Below are 13,134 nucleotides of genomic sequence, written 5' to 3'. Positions count from 1 at the left end.
CAACTGCCCTGAGCTTACCCCACAGGTCAACAACCCAGACTTCTCCTTCCTTTTAGCATTTAAGTGGCAAATGGCTCTTCCATGGAGCAGGAAAACCCTGAGCTGAATGGGCAGAAGGAAATCCCTTCTCCCTCCAGTTGCCCATCCCCTGGTTATGTTTTAATCATCCCACTTGCTGCATTTTATTAAAAGCAAACACAAGTGCAGGAGGGCTGCTTGTTTCCCTCCCTGAGCTATAATAGAAGGGATCTGATCAATAAAACAGCTCAGCCAAGCAGAGCCCCTGGAAATCTGGGCACTCATAAAAGGCATCTTTGCAATTAGTTTTTATCAGCTCTGTGATTTTCTGCTGACCAAGGAGGCTCTGAAACTCAGGCCAGGGAGGAGATGCTTGCTCTGCACTTCCCTGGTGCCCCCATGGTACAGAACAGGTTATTGAGGAAGATTTTGGGATTTCCTGTGTCTGAGAGTGGGGCCATGTGCAGCATGGAAGACAGAGAGGGGATGAAGGCAAAGAGGAGGAGGGAAAGGGAATTTCATTCTCCACAGCAGCACAAGCTCCTGGTGCTTGCACAGAGGGAACAGGACCTGTTTTACTTTCAAATTTCAATTTTTGCCCCCTGCCTGCCTGGCCAGTCTGGCAGTTTGCTGTTAGCTCAGCAGATATTCCTTGGGGGGGCTCAATCTGACTCTGCCTCTCCTGCTCTGACTCCACCATTTGCACCCAGCAAAGTTATGAACACAACATTCTGCTGCTTCTTCACACTCCTGGAAGATGCTTTCCCTTCATCCTTAACCCCCTGCTCATGACTATTTCACAGATTCCTTTAGCCTCCCTTATCAGACACCTACATGTTCTAATTCCTAATTTATATTCATTGCTGCAACCTTCCCTTCTTTTTCTGGGGATGGTGTTGACTGGGTTTGGGTTTCTTTTTTATTTTCCTTTTCCCCCTTCTCTGCTGAATGATAAAAATTTTACTTGGCAGTTTTTCCTGTTAGGGAAAACATGTTTTTGTAACAATCCCATGAAGAAAAGAAACACATTTCTCTGCTTTGGCTGATCTAAAACCAGCCCTGAGTTCTGTCAGAGCTCTGAGAGGGGTTTCAGTTAGATCTCCTCAAACTTTTCTGGAACCTCTGGCTCTCAGCTCACCAATAATTTCACTACAAGGACCCAGCCCAGTCCATCTGAGGAGCCCCAAAAGAGCCAGGAGAGCTCAGCTCAACCCCTGGCACCATGGGCAGGAGGAGCTCTGGGTGCTGCATCCTTCAAGATTTCTGGGAAAGGTTTCACTGTGACCTTCCTGATGTTAAAGCAGCCCTGGTTCACCATGAAATAGGGGATTCATGGGGCCAAATTAACCCTTCTGCTCCTGGGGAAGGGGCTGTGAGCTTCCCTGGGTGCTCTGAGAGGGATAATGTGGGATTTTACTCTTTTTGTGGGATTTTACTCCTTTTGTGGGCTTTAACTCTTTTGTGGGGTTTTACTCCTTTTGTGGGATTTTACTCCTTTTGAGGATTCCCAAGCATGGAGGTGGAAGCCTCAGGCACAGCTCAGGTGTGAGCAGCACAGAGAAAAGAGAGGAGGTTTGGGGGTTGTTTGGGAAGACAAAGAGGCTGAGAAGGAGCAATCCTGGGGCAGGAGGTGTCTGTACCCCCTCAAACCAAACAGGGGGAGAATCCAAACAGATCCTGAGCTTTGCAGGTGGCTCAGGGGGTCCTGCCTGAGCTGGGACAGAGCCCAGGGTGCTGGGACAGAGCCCAGGGTGCTGGCATCTCCCAGAGCTGATCTGCAGTGTTGAGTCTGTGCAGAGCTCCCTGATTTCTAACACAAGTGTGGGGGTGAGCACCTGTGGAGATGCAGGAGGTGAGGGCAGGGTGGAGGAGGTGGGGATGAGATCCACTGCAGGCAGGGCTCTGAACTGCTGCCTCAGCTCAGGAAATCCCAGAACCACACGAGAATCATCTCCCTGCTCAGCTGGGTGCCACAGGTCCAGCTCCAAGCCAAAGCCAGGCTCTGTAAAACCCAGCTGGGAGTGACCAGCCCCTCCTGGCTGCACTGACATGCCAAAAACTCCCAACACCACCCACAAAGAGGGGCAGAAGTGACTTTTCAGCCTCATCCAGGTTGGTGGCAGGACCCAGGGGTGACTCTGGAGCAGCTGCTTCCCCAGTACAATCCCCTAAGGAGCGATTTTCTCTAATTGTTCCCCTAATCACATCAAATCCCCAAGCCCCATTTGTGCTCCTGCAGAGTAATTTGCTTTTCCCCATGCCCTGCTGGCCTCACCCAGGTCTGCAGCCACTCCTCAGGGCTGAGGGGAGCCTCAATGGCATTATGGGCTCTAATAAAAATGACTCTAATGGAATTACACAACAGGAGCAGAGGAAAGGCAGCTGCTTTGCAAATGCTGGGCTTGGGTTGGTGTGAGCTGAGGGAACAGCACATGGATCATCCCTCTCCTGACCCCTCACATCCATCCTCTGCCTCAGCTGAGCCTAAGGCAACATCTCCCTGACAAATAATAATAATATAATAAAGGTAGTCCCACAAAAATAATGCACCAGGGAGAGCAGGGAATGGCAGGAAACAGAAGTGCAAGGAGTTAAATGTAAAAACCATAAAGCACTTTCCCATAAACTGCACACTCTGCTTCCTCGAGGAATCAACCAGGTTTACAAAGAAACATTGGCACCATTTAATTGGGTGTATTGATCTTTGTAGGAAGATTTTTTTGGAGAGACTCTCTAAGGGACAAGGCACAGCAATGACAATGTCAGAACAGGGGAAACAGGGGACAGTCTCTGACTTGACACTCATCAGTGTCTTTTTCTGCAAATGGGCCAGGGAAGCCCTAAGTGGACATTAATTAATTAATTAATTAGTAGTGCTCCCATGAGAGATTTTCTTTAACCCCCAGATCTTGGCACTGGCAACCAGAGGGTTCTCAGGATTTACAAACATCCACTGCAGCCACAGGATCCCAAATGCCAGAATCATTTGGGAAAAGCCCTCCCAGCCCAGAGCACTCAGTGTCACCTCCAGGAATTCCTTGGGCACTCCAGGGATGGGGATCCAGCCCTCCCTGGGCAGTTCCATCCCTGAGCACCTTTCCATGCAGAAATTCCTGCTGTGCCCACCCTGAGCTGCCCTGCCCAGCCTGAGTCCTTGTGATTCCCCAGCCAGAGGGGCTCCTCAGTGAAATAATTCAAATAAATAATTTGTGCCTTTGTGAACAAACCCAACCAGGGGCAGCCCTGCCCTGCTTCCTGCACGCTCTGTGCCACGTGCTCCCCTGAATTCACCTGCAACTCCCTCCACAATTTGCAGATATTTCCCACCCAAGGGGCCCAGCCCCGTTCTGGCAGCACCTGTCCCTTGCTCTTTGTCCTGCCTCAAACTTCCTGAAAAAGGGGAACAAACATGGAAAATGTGAGGCATGCCAGCTGGCTCTGGAGGATGGAGAGGAGGGGGGAGAAGCAGAAGCACTGCTGGCACTTGCAGGAGCACAGAGGAGCTGAATGTACAAATTGGAGTTTTCCTAGAAGGCCTTAACGAGGCTCAGAGCACTCTCACTTTTACAGCAGTGTTGACAAAGTCCTGGGCAAACTCAACAATTGCTGTCTGTGGCTGGTCAGAGCCTGCCTGAGGAAGCAAACACACCTTGGTGTAGAAGGAGCCATTATTTAAGCACCCTCAGCCTGACTCATGTTTGTTTTCCAACGGCGCTGTTGGGCAGAGCCAAGGTCGGGCTGGCACAGGGAAGAGGCAGAGGAAGATCCCAGAGCAGAGGAAGGTGCTGCTGCTCCTGGTCCCCATTCCTGCTGGGAATGCTCCCATCCCTGGCTCCCTCTTCCCCCAGCAGTGGCACAGCTCAGCTGCTGCACAGTGACCTCAGCCAGGCATCCATCGCTCTCCTACCCTGACAAAATCCAAATAATCTCCTAAAAAGCTCCACCCTGCCTTTGCCAAGTGGAACCAGCCAGCTGCAGTAACAGGGGACAGAGAAAAATCATCCTCCTTCAGGAAACCCTGGGCAGTATTCCCGTTAAAAGGTAAGCATTTTGGTTTTTAGAAGAAATGAAGTCACAGTGACATCACACATTTCAAAGCACGCTCCAGCCTGCCCGGGAGCCTGGAGCTGGCAAACCAGGACTTGGCTCCTTCCTCAGTGCCCTCAACCAGCACAAGCCTGCAGCTGGGTAATTGTTTTAAATTACTCACCCTTCTGTCAAGTTTCTGAGGGTGAAGTTTGCTTTGCCTCTCACCGTTCTGTCACTCCCAGCACAGCTCTGTCTGTCCTGGAGCTGGATCCACAAACTGGCTCCATTCCCAGCCCCTGGATCAAAGCTTGAGCGGGACTCCTGTGAGCTTCCCTGACTCCTGAGAGCTTCCCTCACTCTGGAGTCATTCTGAGCAAGCCTCAGCAGCAATGAAATGCTTTAACCTCAGTGACACAGCTTGGAAGGGATCCGAGCCCGGGGAGCTCCGGAGCCTTTGCCCTCTGGACCCGGGGAGTGATGGGCACAGCACAGAGCTGGAAAACACCTTCCCTCAGCACAGCCACAGCATCGCCAAGGCTGGAAAACCCCTCTGAGAGTCCAGACATCCTCCCAGCACTGCCAAGGCCACCACTGAACCGTGTCCCCAAGCGCCACAACTGTCCCCAAGTGCCACAACCTGCCCGTCCTTTGAGCTCTGCCGGGCGCAGCCGCTCATCCTCACTCAAGCCAATTTTCCCACTGGTGCAGAGCCCTCCGAGCCTCCCCTCGCGGTGATTCCCCGTGTGCCAGGGGCTGCTGCTCCCTGCCAGCCCCAGCCCCGTCCTCTCCTGCTCAGCTCTGCCCGTTCTGTGCCCACGGGAGCGGCACATCGCCACCAGCACCAACCTTCCCTGCGCCCCTCCGAGCGCTCCGGGCTCTGCTGTGCCCGGGGACACCGGGCAGTGAATGTGGGGACACCGGGCATGGGGGGACACCGAGCACGGGGGGACACCGGGCAGTGAGTGTGGGGACACCGGGCATGGGGGGACAGCGGGCAGTGAATGTGGGGACACCGGGCACGGGGGGACACCGGGCAGTGAGCGTGGGGACTCCGGGCACCGAAAATGGGGGTTGCCGAACATAGGGGGACACCGAGCAGTGAGCGTGGGGACACCGGGCATGGGGGGACAGCGGGCAGTGAGCGAGGGGACACCGGGCACCGAAAATGGGGGTTACCGAACATAGGGGGACACCGGGCACCGCACACGGGGAGAGACACTGGGCACTGCACCTTGGGGACACCGAGCACCGCATACGGGGGGACACCGAGCACCGTGTCCAAAGGTTTCCTTGCTGCCCGGGGGACACCGGGCACCGAACACGGGGGGACACCGGGCACCGAACACGGGGAGGCACTGAGCACTGCACCTTGGGGACACCGAGCACTGAACACGGGGGGACACCGAGCACTGAACACGGAGGGACACCGAGCACTGCACCTTGGGGACACCGAGCACCGCACACGGTGAGGACACCGGCCACACGCTCGGGGGACATCGGGCACCGAACACGGGGGACACCGAGCACTGCATCTTGGGGACACCGAGCACTGCACCTTGGGGACACCGAGCACTGCTCCGGGGGGACACCGAGCACCGTGTCCAAAGGTTTCCTTGCTGCCCGGGGAACACCGGGCGCCGCTCCCGCATCCTCCCCGCATCACCCCCAGCACTGCCAGGCTCTCCCAGGGCGAGGAGGGCGAACAGCTCTCCCCGGTGCGGGTTTGTCCCCATCCCCACCAGACCCCCCCCATCCACCCCTGTCCCTCTGCCGCCTCCTGCTCACCATGGCCGGGGCAGAGCCCCGCGGCGCCCGGCGCGGCTCCCCCGGCGCTGCCGCTCATCCTACCGGGGCACGACGGTGCCCAGGTGCGGGATCCGGTGTGTCCGTGCCCGCCCAGATAGGGGATGCGCTGCCTGTGTGTCCTGTCCGTGTGTCCGTGCCCGCCCAGGTGCAGAACGCGGTGTGTCCCTCCTCACCCAGGTCCGAGATGCGCTGTCTGTGCCCGCCCAGATGCGGGATGCGGTGTCTGTGTGTCCTGTCTGTGTGTCCTGTCTGTGTGTCCCTGCTCTCCCAGGTGCGGGATGCGCTGTCTGTGTGTCCTGTCCGTGTGTCCGTGCCCGCCCAGGTGCGGGATGCGGTGTCTGTGTGTCCTGTCCGTGTGTCGTGTCTGTGTGTCCCTGCCCGCCCAGGTGCGGGATGCGGTGTCTGTGTGTCCTGTCCGTGTGTCCTGTCTGTGTGTCCCTGCTCTCCCAGGTGCGGGATGCGATGTCTGTGTGTCCTGTCCGTGTGTCCCTGCCCGCCCAGGTGCGGGATGCTGTGTCTGTGTGTCCTGTCTGTGTGTCCTGTCCGTGTGTCCCTGCTCTCCCAGGTGCGGGATGCGCTGTCTGTTTGTCCTGTCCGTGTGTCCCTTCCCTCCCAGGTGCGGGATGCGCTGTCTGTGTGTCCTGTCCGTGTGTCCCTGCCCGCCCAGGTGCGGGATGCGGGGCTGCGCTCCCTCCCCTGGCTCCTCCCCGCAATGAGAGCGGGGGATGCCCGGCTCTGTCCCCGCCCGCCCGGGGCAAACCGGGGCCGCTCCCCCCGGGAAACAACCCCGTGCTTGCCCCGTGTGCCCCGGAGCCGTGTGAGCGCTGTGCACCTCTCCCTTTATCCCCCCGAATTCCCGCTGGTGCCGCTCCCTCCCTTTCCGAGCAACTTCGGGGATCCGTGGTTTGCTTTGCTGTGGCTGCTTGCGTGCAGGAGGGAAGTGGAGCAAGCCCATCTTGCTATAACGTGCTCGATAGGAACTGCTTTTTAAAGATCTGAGAGGTTTTGGCAAAGATCTTTCAATGGATTTGTCAAAACAAACAAAAAAAATTGGCGGCGTTTCCAGGCACGCTGCGAAGGCTTTTTCAGTTGCAGCATCAGTCCAGCTCCCCTGACATTTATTGGAGCTTTGGCAGCTGAAATCTGGCCCTGACACACTTAACAAAAGCTCAGTCTTGGCAGAGCAGGACACCACAAGCAGCTCATCAGCTGAACTTTTAAAACACCCACTGAGCACAAAGCAAGGATGTGAGCAGCTCCAGCTCAAGGTGTGGAGCTGCACTTTGGGGGTTTCAATCTCTTGTCCAGTCACTGAGATCTTCAGGCTGGGATTTCTCAGAGCAGAACTTCACTGGATTCGCAGGGACACCCAGAGCACACTCAGTTTCAGGGAAGTGATTTGGTTTTTTCCATGCCCTTTAATCACAGCTGAGGTCCTTGCCCCTGGAAAAGCGACATCCCCAATTGTGTTTGGATGCAGGAGAAACCAGAATTGCAATATCTGCTGCTTGCCAACAGAATAAATCAAAAAATTAAATGTATATTAAGCACATTATCAACTTGCTTGATAGCACTGATTTTTTTAAGATCTGAGGGGTTTTGGTAAAGATTTTTCAGTGAATTTCTAAAAATTTTGGTGGTGTTTTCAGGCAGTGCAGACAAGCACCACCCAGGCTGCCCGGCCTCATGGGTGCTGCATGTGTTTGTCCATCACTATAGAAACTGAAAGAGAAAAAAAATTAACATTAACAAAAAGTAAAACACATCCAATCCATGAAGAAACATGTCAGAGTTGGGATTTTCTCAGACTCGAAGGAGCAAAACCAAAGTGAATGGAGCTGGTCTGGGTGAAGCTGTTAAAGAGTTCCTGAAGCAATTTTGGTTCACCTTCATTTTCCTCTCCGTGGTACTGATGGGAGTTTTCTGGCCATTATTAGTATTTACTAATAGCAGACACTAGTGTGCCTGAAAAAAATAGAATTGAATTTTTAAACTGTAAAATTGGAAAGAATTAGAGAGGGAGATAAGGCACTGTGGGATTTTGGGGGATTTTTTTGCCTGTTTTTTTTCTCCCCTCCTCCTTTTCTTCCTGCTCTAACAATGATGAATCCCAAGATCTGGTTGAGAAAGAGTGGCTGAGTGATTCATCGGGACTGAATCACAGTCACTCTGCAGAGGAATTCTCTGCTCCATCCCTGCCCGGGATCCTGCTGCCCCTCCGGGAGCAGAGAGGGGCAGTCCCGGCTCTGGGTGTGCTCTGAGCCCACCTGGCAGGGATTTTATCCAAAAGGGAGCTGAATACACCCAATTTCTGAGCGTTTTACCCACTGCTGGATCACGCAGCCTCCCACTCCCCTGGGAAAGAACTTTCCTTCTATTCCATTTTAAAAGCAAGCTTTCCCCTCTCTCGCAGAGGGGAAATTAATCCTGGGATACAGCAGCAACTGGTACCCAGAGCTAAGCTGGGAAATCGGGATGCTGCTGAATTCCTGGGATTTCCCAGTGCTTGGATGTTCTGAGGCACATCGGAGGAGAGGAAGGAGAAGAATTCTGGTGTGCAGCTGATTTACAGCATCAGCTGCCTCGATGCTTGTCCTTACACGGAATTTTGTCTCTCTGCTGTCGCCACCTCCTCTCCTCACATCGTTCACACCCAGGACACTCTGGATTGCCGGGAATCCACATTCTCCTGGTGAAGTGCTCAGCCCAGCCAAGGTGGGAGCAGTTCAAAGCTGAAGCAGAGACTCACCCCGGTGATTCCTGAGCAGACAGGTTTTTAAATAATCCAACTCTGCCATCTGTGGTAGAGCTCTCCCTGTCTGCAGAGCGCTCTGATCCATTCCCCAGTTATTTATAGCACTACCTGCAGACACAAATCTAAAACCCAGCTTAGGGCAGGTCTGACTTCCAGCTTTACAGCAGAACAGCTGGGTTCACTGTTCATAGTGCAGACACTGTTAGCTCAGCTTTCATTGGAGGGGCACAGAATGATTTCACAGGCATTGAAAGATCTTCTCAGAGTGATCCTTGCAGGTATTTGTTATCTCAGGACCAAAAGTGGAATCAAAGCAAGGGTCAGCCATGTCAGCATCATCTGGAGAGTCAGAGCTGGAGGCAAATCCCACATTTACAATGGCTGGAAACTCCTAAATAATCCCTCAGAAATTTAAGGATGGGACTTTTCCTGGGAGAATTCCTCTGAGCCATCTCAATCTCTCTGTATGCCACAGAAATGTGACAGAACTTTCCATTTTCTTTTAACTGGTTTTAACCCACATTTCCATGGGGCTGTGTGTGATTCCATGGGAGTATGATCCCACATTTCTATGTCAGTGTAATCCCACATTTCCATCAGGCTGTTTGTGATTCCTTGTCAGTGTAATCCCACATTTCCATGGGGCTGTGTGTGATTCCATGGGAGTATAATCCCACATTTCCATGTCAGTGTAATCCCACATTTCCATCAGGCTGTTTGTGATTCCTTGTCAGTGCAATCCCACATTTCCATCAGGCTCTGTGTGATTCCATGTCAGTGTAATTCTATGTGAATAACTGCAGATAACTGAATGTGGCTGTGAATAACAGAGCTGAGTGAATCATTCATCATGGATTATTGATAGGATTAATTTTACCTCTTTTTTTCTGCTCTCAGGATGCCCACATGAATTAATTTCCCCCCTTTTAATGGAATATTTCTGGAGACAAAGTAGATTAAAGCCCAGTATTTTTTCTCCCCTTTGCTGGGCTCAGTGAGATGTTTGCTGCCAGGTTAACCCTTGCAGCCTCTCCCTGGTTTTGCACAGCAGCTCTTGTCCACACAGGACACCCCCAGTTCTGTGTGCTGCCATTTCAGTGTCCCCTCCCTGGCTGTGACAAAGTCCTGAGCGTGGCTTCCCTCAGCCACCCAGCACCACGAGGATAATTTGGGATAACTGGGGATGATTTGGGATGATTTTCCCCAAACAGGCCAGGGATTGCTCCCTGGAGATGGCTGCAAACCCTGCAGCTGTTTCCATGGCAGCACATCGCTGATTCCACTGGTGAGCAGCCCCAGGATTAACCACAAACCAAAATAAAGCTGCTCAGACACTTCTCCCTTCCCTCCCTGCCCCTGGGCACCCTCTGCTCCCTGCTGCAAACCTCAGGCTCTGCCCTCTGAGTTCCCTGGGCTGGCTGGGGCTTCTGTGATACCCAAAACCCAAATTTCCCCAAGTCCTTTTTACCTGCTTGGTGAGGCAACATCATTTCTGATCCTTAATCCCCTATTAAAAACCTTCCAAATGGAAAAGGAGAATTCTTTATTCAGAGCTGCAGGTGCTTGGCAAACCCTTCCTGCCAAGCCCCAGGGTGGAGTTTGCTCCCATTCCTTTTGTGTTTCCAGGGATCTGCAGGACAGGAGTTAAAGCAGAGCTGCCCATGGCTTTACATGCAGGAATTGGGAAAATGGCAATGGATTTTATTGTTGTGCTACCCATGAGTTTAGGCCAGGCTTTGATAAGATGGACACAGAGCTTTTCCACTCTCTGGGGGATTTGCACAGCCCAACCTGTGGGGCTGAAAAATTCAGGGAGATTTTTGGCTTACTGACTTTAACACCAGCCCTGGATCCAATAAATGCAGAATAAATTCAGTTTTTACCCTGACAATTCAGTGTTTCCCTTTCAGGAAACAAACACCAGGAGTTCCCCATCCAAATTTAACTCACCTCTTGTGCCACATTAACCCTCAGCCATTTTCACACCTTCTTTCTGCAGTTTCCACCCTGATTTGGGCAAAATTCATAGTAACATGCACAAAGCCCTGAAGGGAAGGGAATTCTGCAGCTTCCCAGCCAGAGCAGATATTTCAGGCTGAAGGGGCACAGGAGGATGGGCTGGGCACGGGGTGGGGAGGGCTCAGCAAGAGGAAATCACTTTTCACTATTCAGCAGCAGCTGCTGGGCTTCCTCTCTGGGGCCACAAACAAAAAAAAAAAAAAAAAAAAACCACCAAAAAAACCAAATTAAAAAAAAAAAAACAACAAAACCAAAAAACCAAAAAACCCAAAAACAAACCAAACCAACCAACCAAACAAAAAACCCAATAAACCAAAAGTGATTAAAAAAAAAAAAAAAGAAAAAGAAATTTTAAAAGGAGAAAGAACTGGGTGTTTGTGGTGCAAAGTGCTCAGGTGGGGACAATGGTGCCATCCTGTGGCAGTGACACTCGGGTCACCACCAGCTCTGCCCTGCCCTGGCTGCCTTTGGGGTTTTGTTATTTTGGGATAAAGCAGAGCTGCCCCATCCCTGCGTGCTCCTGGCCCCAAGCAGAGCAGGGACACCCAGTGCCAGCTGTCACTTTTACAGGAAATACTTGGAAAAGATAAAAAATCCGATTAAAGGCCCTTTTCTTTAAATAGAATAAATTAATGTAACGTAGAAAACACAGATTCCTCGGTGAGGATGGTCTGGAATGGAAACCACTTGGAGATGCCAGCATTTATTTTTTTAATTTCTGCTTTGCTTTGGTGAACTTTGGGATGTGTTATCCAGTGCCTGCCAGGCTTGGCAGGTATTTCACAATACTTTTCATCTTTTTATAGAAACCACAATTGTACCTGCTGGAACACTCCCCAGCCACCAAGGAAAGAAAACAAAAGAGACTTTTTCTTCTTGTTGTGCTCTTTTCTCAGCCTTTAAAAAGCACCTTTTCTGTAGCTCTTGTTCTCTAACTATGTGGGTTATATATTTTTTTATTTTATTTTAAAGATGCTCCAGCCATCTCCATGAGCTGTTGTGCTTCCCAAGAATTCAGGTAAATCTTAGAAGTGTGAAACATGAAACCAAACTGCAGGATTTTTAATAAATCATGGCACAAAACCCCCCATATTTTTAATCTTGCCAATGAATGTATTTATTATTATTATTGCCAACAAGTGCCTCAGCCTCTCTGAGGACACCAAAATGAGCATTAATTAACCAGGGGGGCAGAGCAGAGCCCTGGGCTGTGCCATGTCCATGTCCTGCCCCTAAACTAAAAAAGGAAAGTCTCCTCTCCCAAGTAAATTAGGAAAAAGCTATTTTAAAAATATTAAAATAACTAAATGTTTTTTTGTATGTTTTCAGACAGACACAGAGTGGGACCAATTTCATCCATCCAGGTTGAAAAGGGGACAAAGCTCAGTGGCAAAGCAGCAATTCCAGGGAGATTTCCCAGTCCCTGGGCTGCCTCCTGTGCTTTGGAGATCACAGACACCCCTGTGCTGCTGGGAATTTTACTGCAAGAATTTTACCCAGAGCAATTTCCCTCCTCAGATCATCTCCTCCTGCCCTTCCTCCTTTTGTGTCCCTCTGCAGCTCCTCCCAAGCCACTCTCTGCTGGCTGCTCTGCCACCAGGGCACCTCCAGAGGTGCAGGAACTGTCCCTAACCCTGACTTTAATCCCAGAAATTCCAGTGCCACCCCTGCAGCTCTCTGCTCTCTCTGTCCAGCTCAGTTCTGCCTGCTGGGGAAGTGTGGATGAGCCCATCCTGCAGCACTTTAATTGCTTTAGAGCAGTTAGGGAGCTGCAGAAACAACTTCTTGCCATCACAGGGGTGGTTTTTTTTCTCTATTTTTTCTTTTTTCTTTTTTTTTTTTTTTCCAGGAACGCTTCCTGCAGCAATCAGTGTCTCCAAAGCTCTGCAGAGGGGAAGCAATCAGCACCAGCCACAACCTTTACTCCTCCAGCTTCCCCAGGGGGAACATTTCAAAGCATCAAAGGGATTTCAACCTGTCCAGCTGCTGCTGAGCCATAATTAACAGTTGCACAGTCAGCTCTGACTGTGGCTGACAAAGGCTCAGCAGCAAATCCTCTCTTTATCACACTGCTGGGGTATTTCTGGAGCCACAGCCAGGCAGGGGGCACAGGGAGGAGGAGGAGAAGGGAGCTGCTTGCCAGGGGGATAACATTTGCTTTCAGCTGCCTGGCCTTTCCTGAGCCCCTGGGGAAGCTCCTGGAGGGATCCTGGGGTGCAGCTTTTGGCTTTTTTTTACACTTAAAAATCACCTTTTGTGTGGCTCTTTTTCTATAACCATGTGGGTTGTGAATTTTTTTTTATTTTAAAGATGCACCAGCCACCTCCATGAGCTGTTGTGGTTCCCAGGAGCTCAGGTACCCACCTGAAAACCCCAGAAGTGTGAAACATGAAACCAAAACTGCAGGATTTTTAAGAAATGCCGAGGGCAGCAGATGAGCAGAGCTGCTCCAGTGCAGGTGGAGCTGGAGCCCAGGGAGTGCCAGGTCCTGGGGCCAATTCCCAGCT

General features: G+C 51.6%; 1 protein-coding gene across 5 annotated transcripts in view; it reads right to left on the bottom strand.

Moving 5' to 3' along the window:
- HTR4 (5-hydroxytryptamine receptor 4) overlaps positions 1–5,959 on the bottom strand; it is a 66,281-nt gene extending 60,322 nt beyond the window's left edge. For all 5 annotated transcript variants that reach the window (XR_004419483.1, XR_004419484.1, XM_033072901.1 and 2 more), the window contains exon 1: positions 5,833–5,959. The gene's annotated coding sequence lies outside the window, so the exon portion shown is untranslated. The remainder of the gene's footprint in view (positions 1–5,832) is intronic.
- Positions 5,960–13,134: the final 7,175 nt, after the last annotated feature.

The sequence above is a fragment of the Catharus ustulatus genome, chromosome 15 (assembly GCF_009819885.2).
Source record: "Catharus ustulatus isolate bCatUst1 chromosome 15, bCatUst1.pri.v2, whole genome shotgun sequence".
Lineage (NCBI taxonomy): Eukaryota > Metazoa > Chordata > Aves > Passeriformes > Turdidae > Catharus > Catharus ustulatus.
Note: the sequence above shows the minus strand (reverse complement) of the source record. Positions and strands in the feature narration are given on the sequence as shown.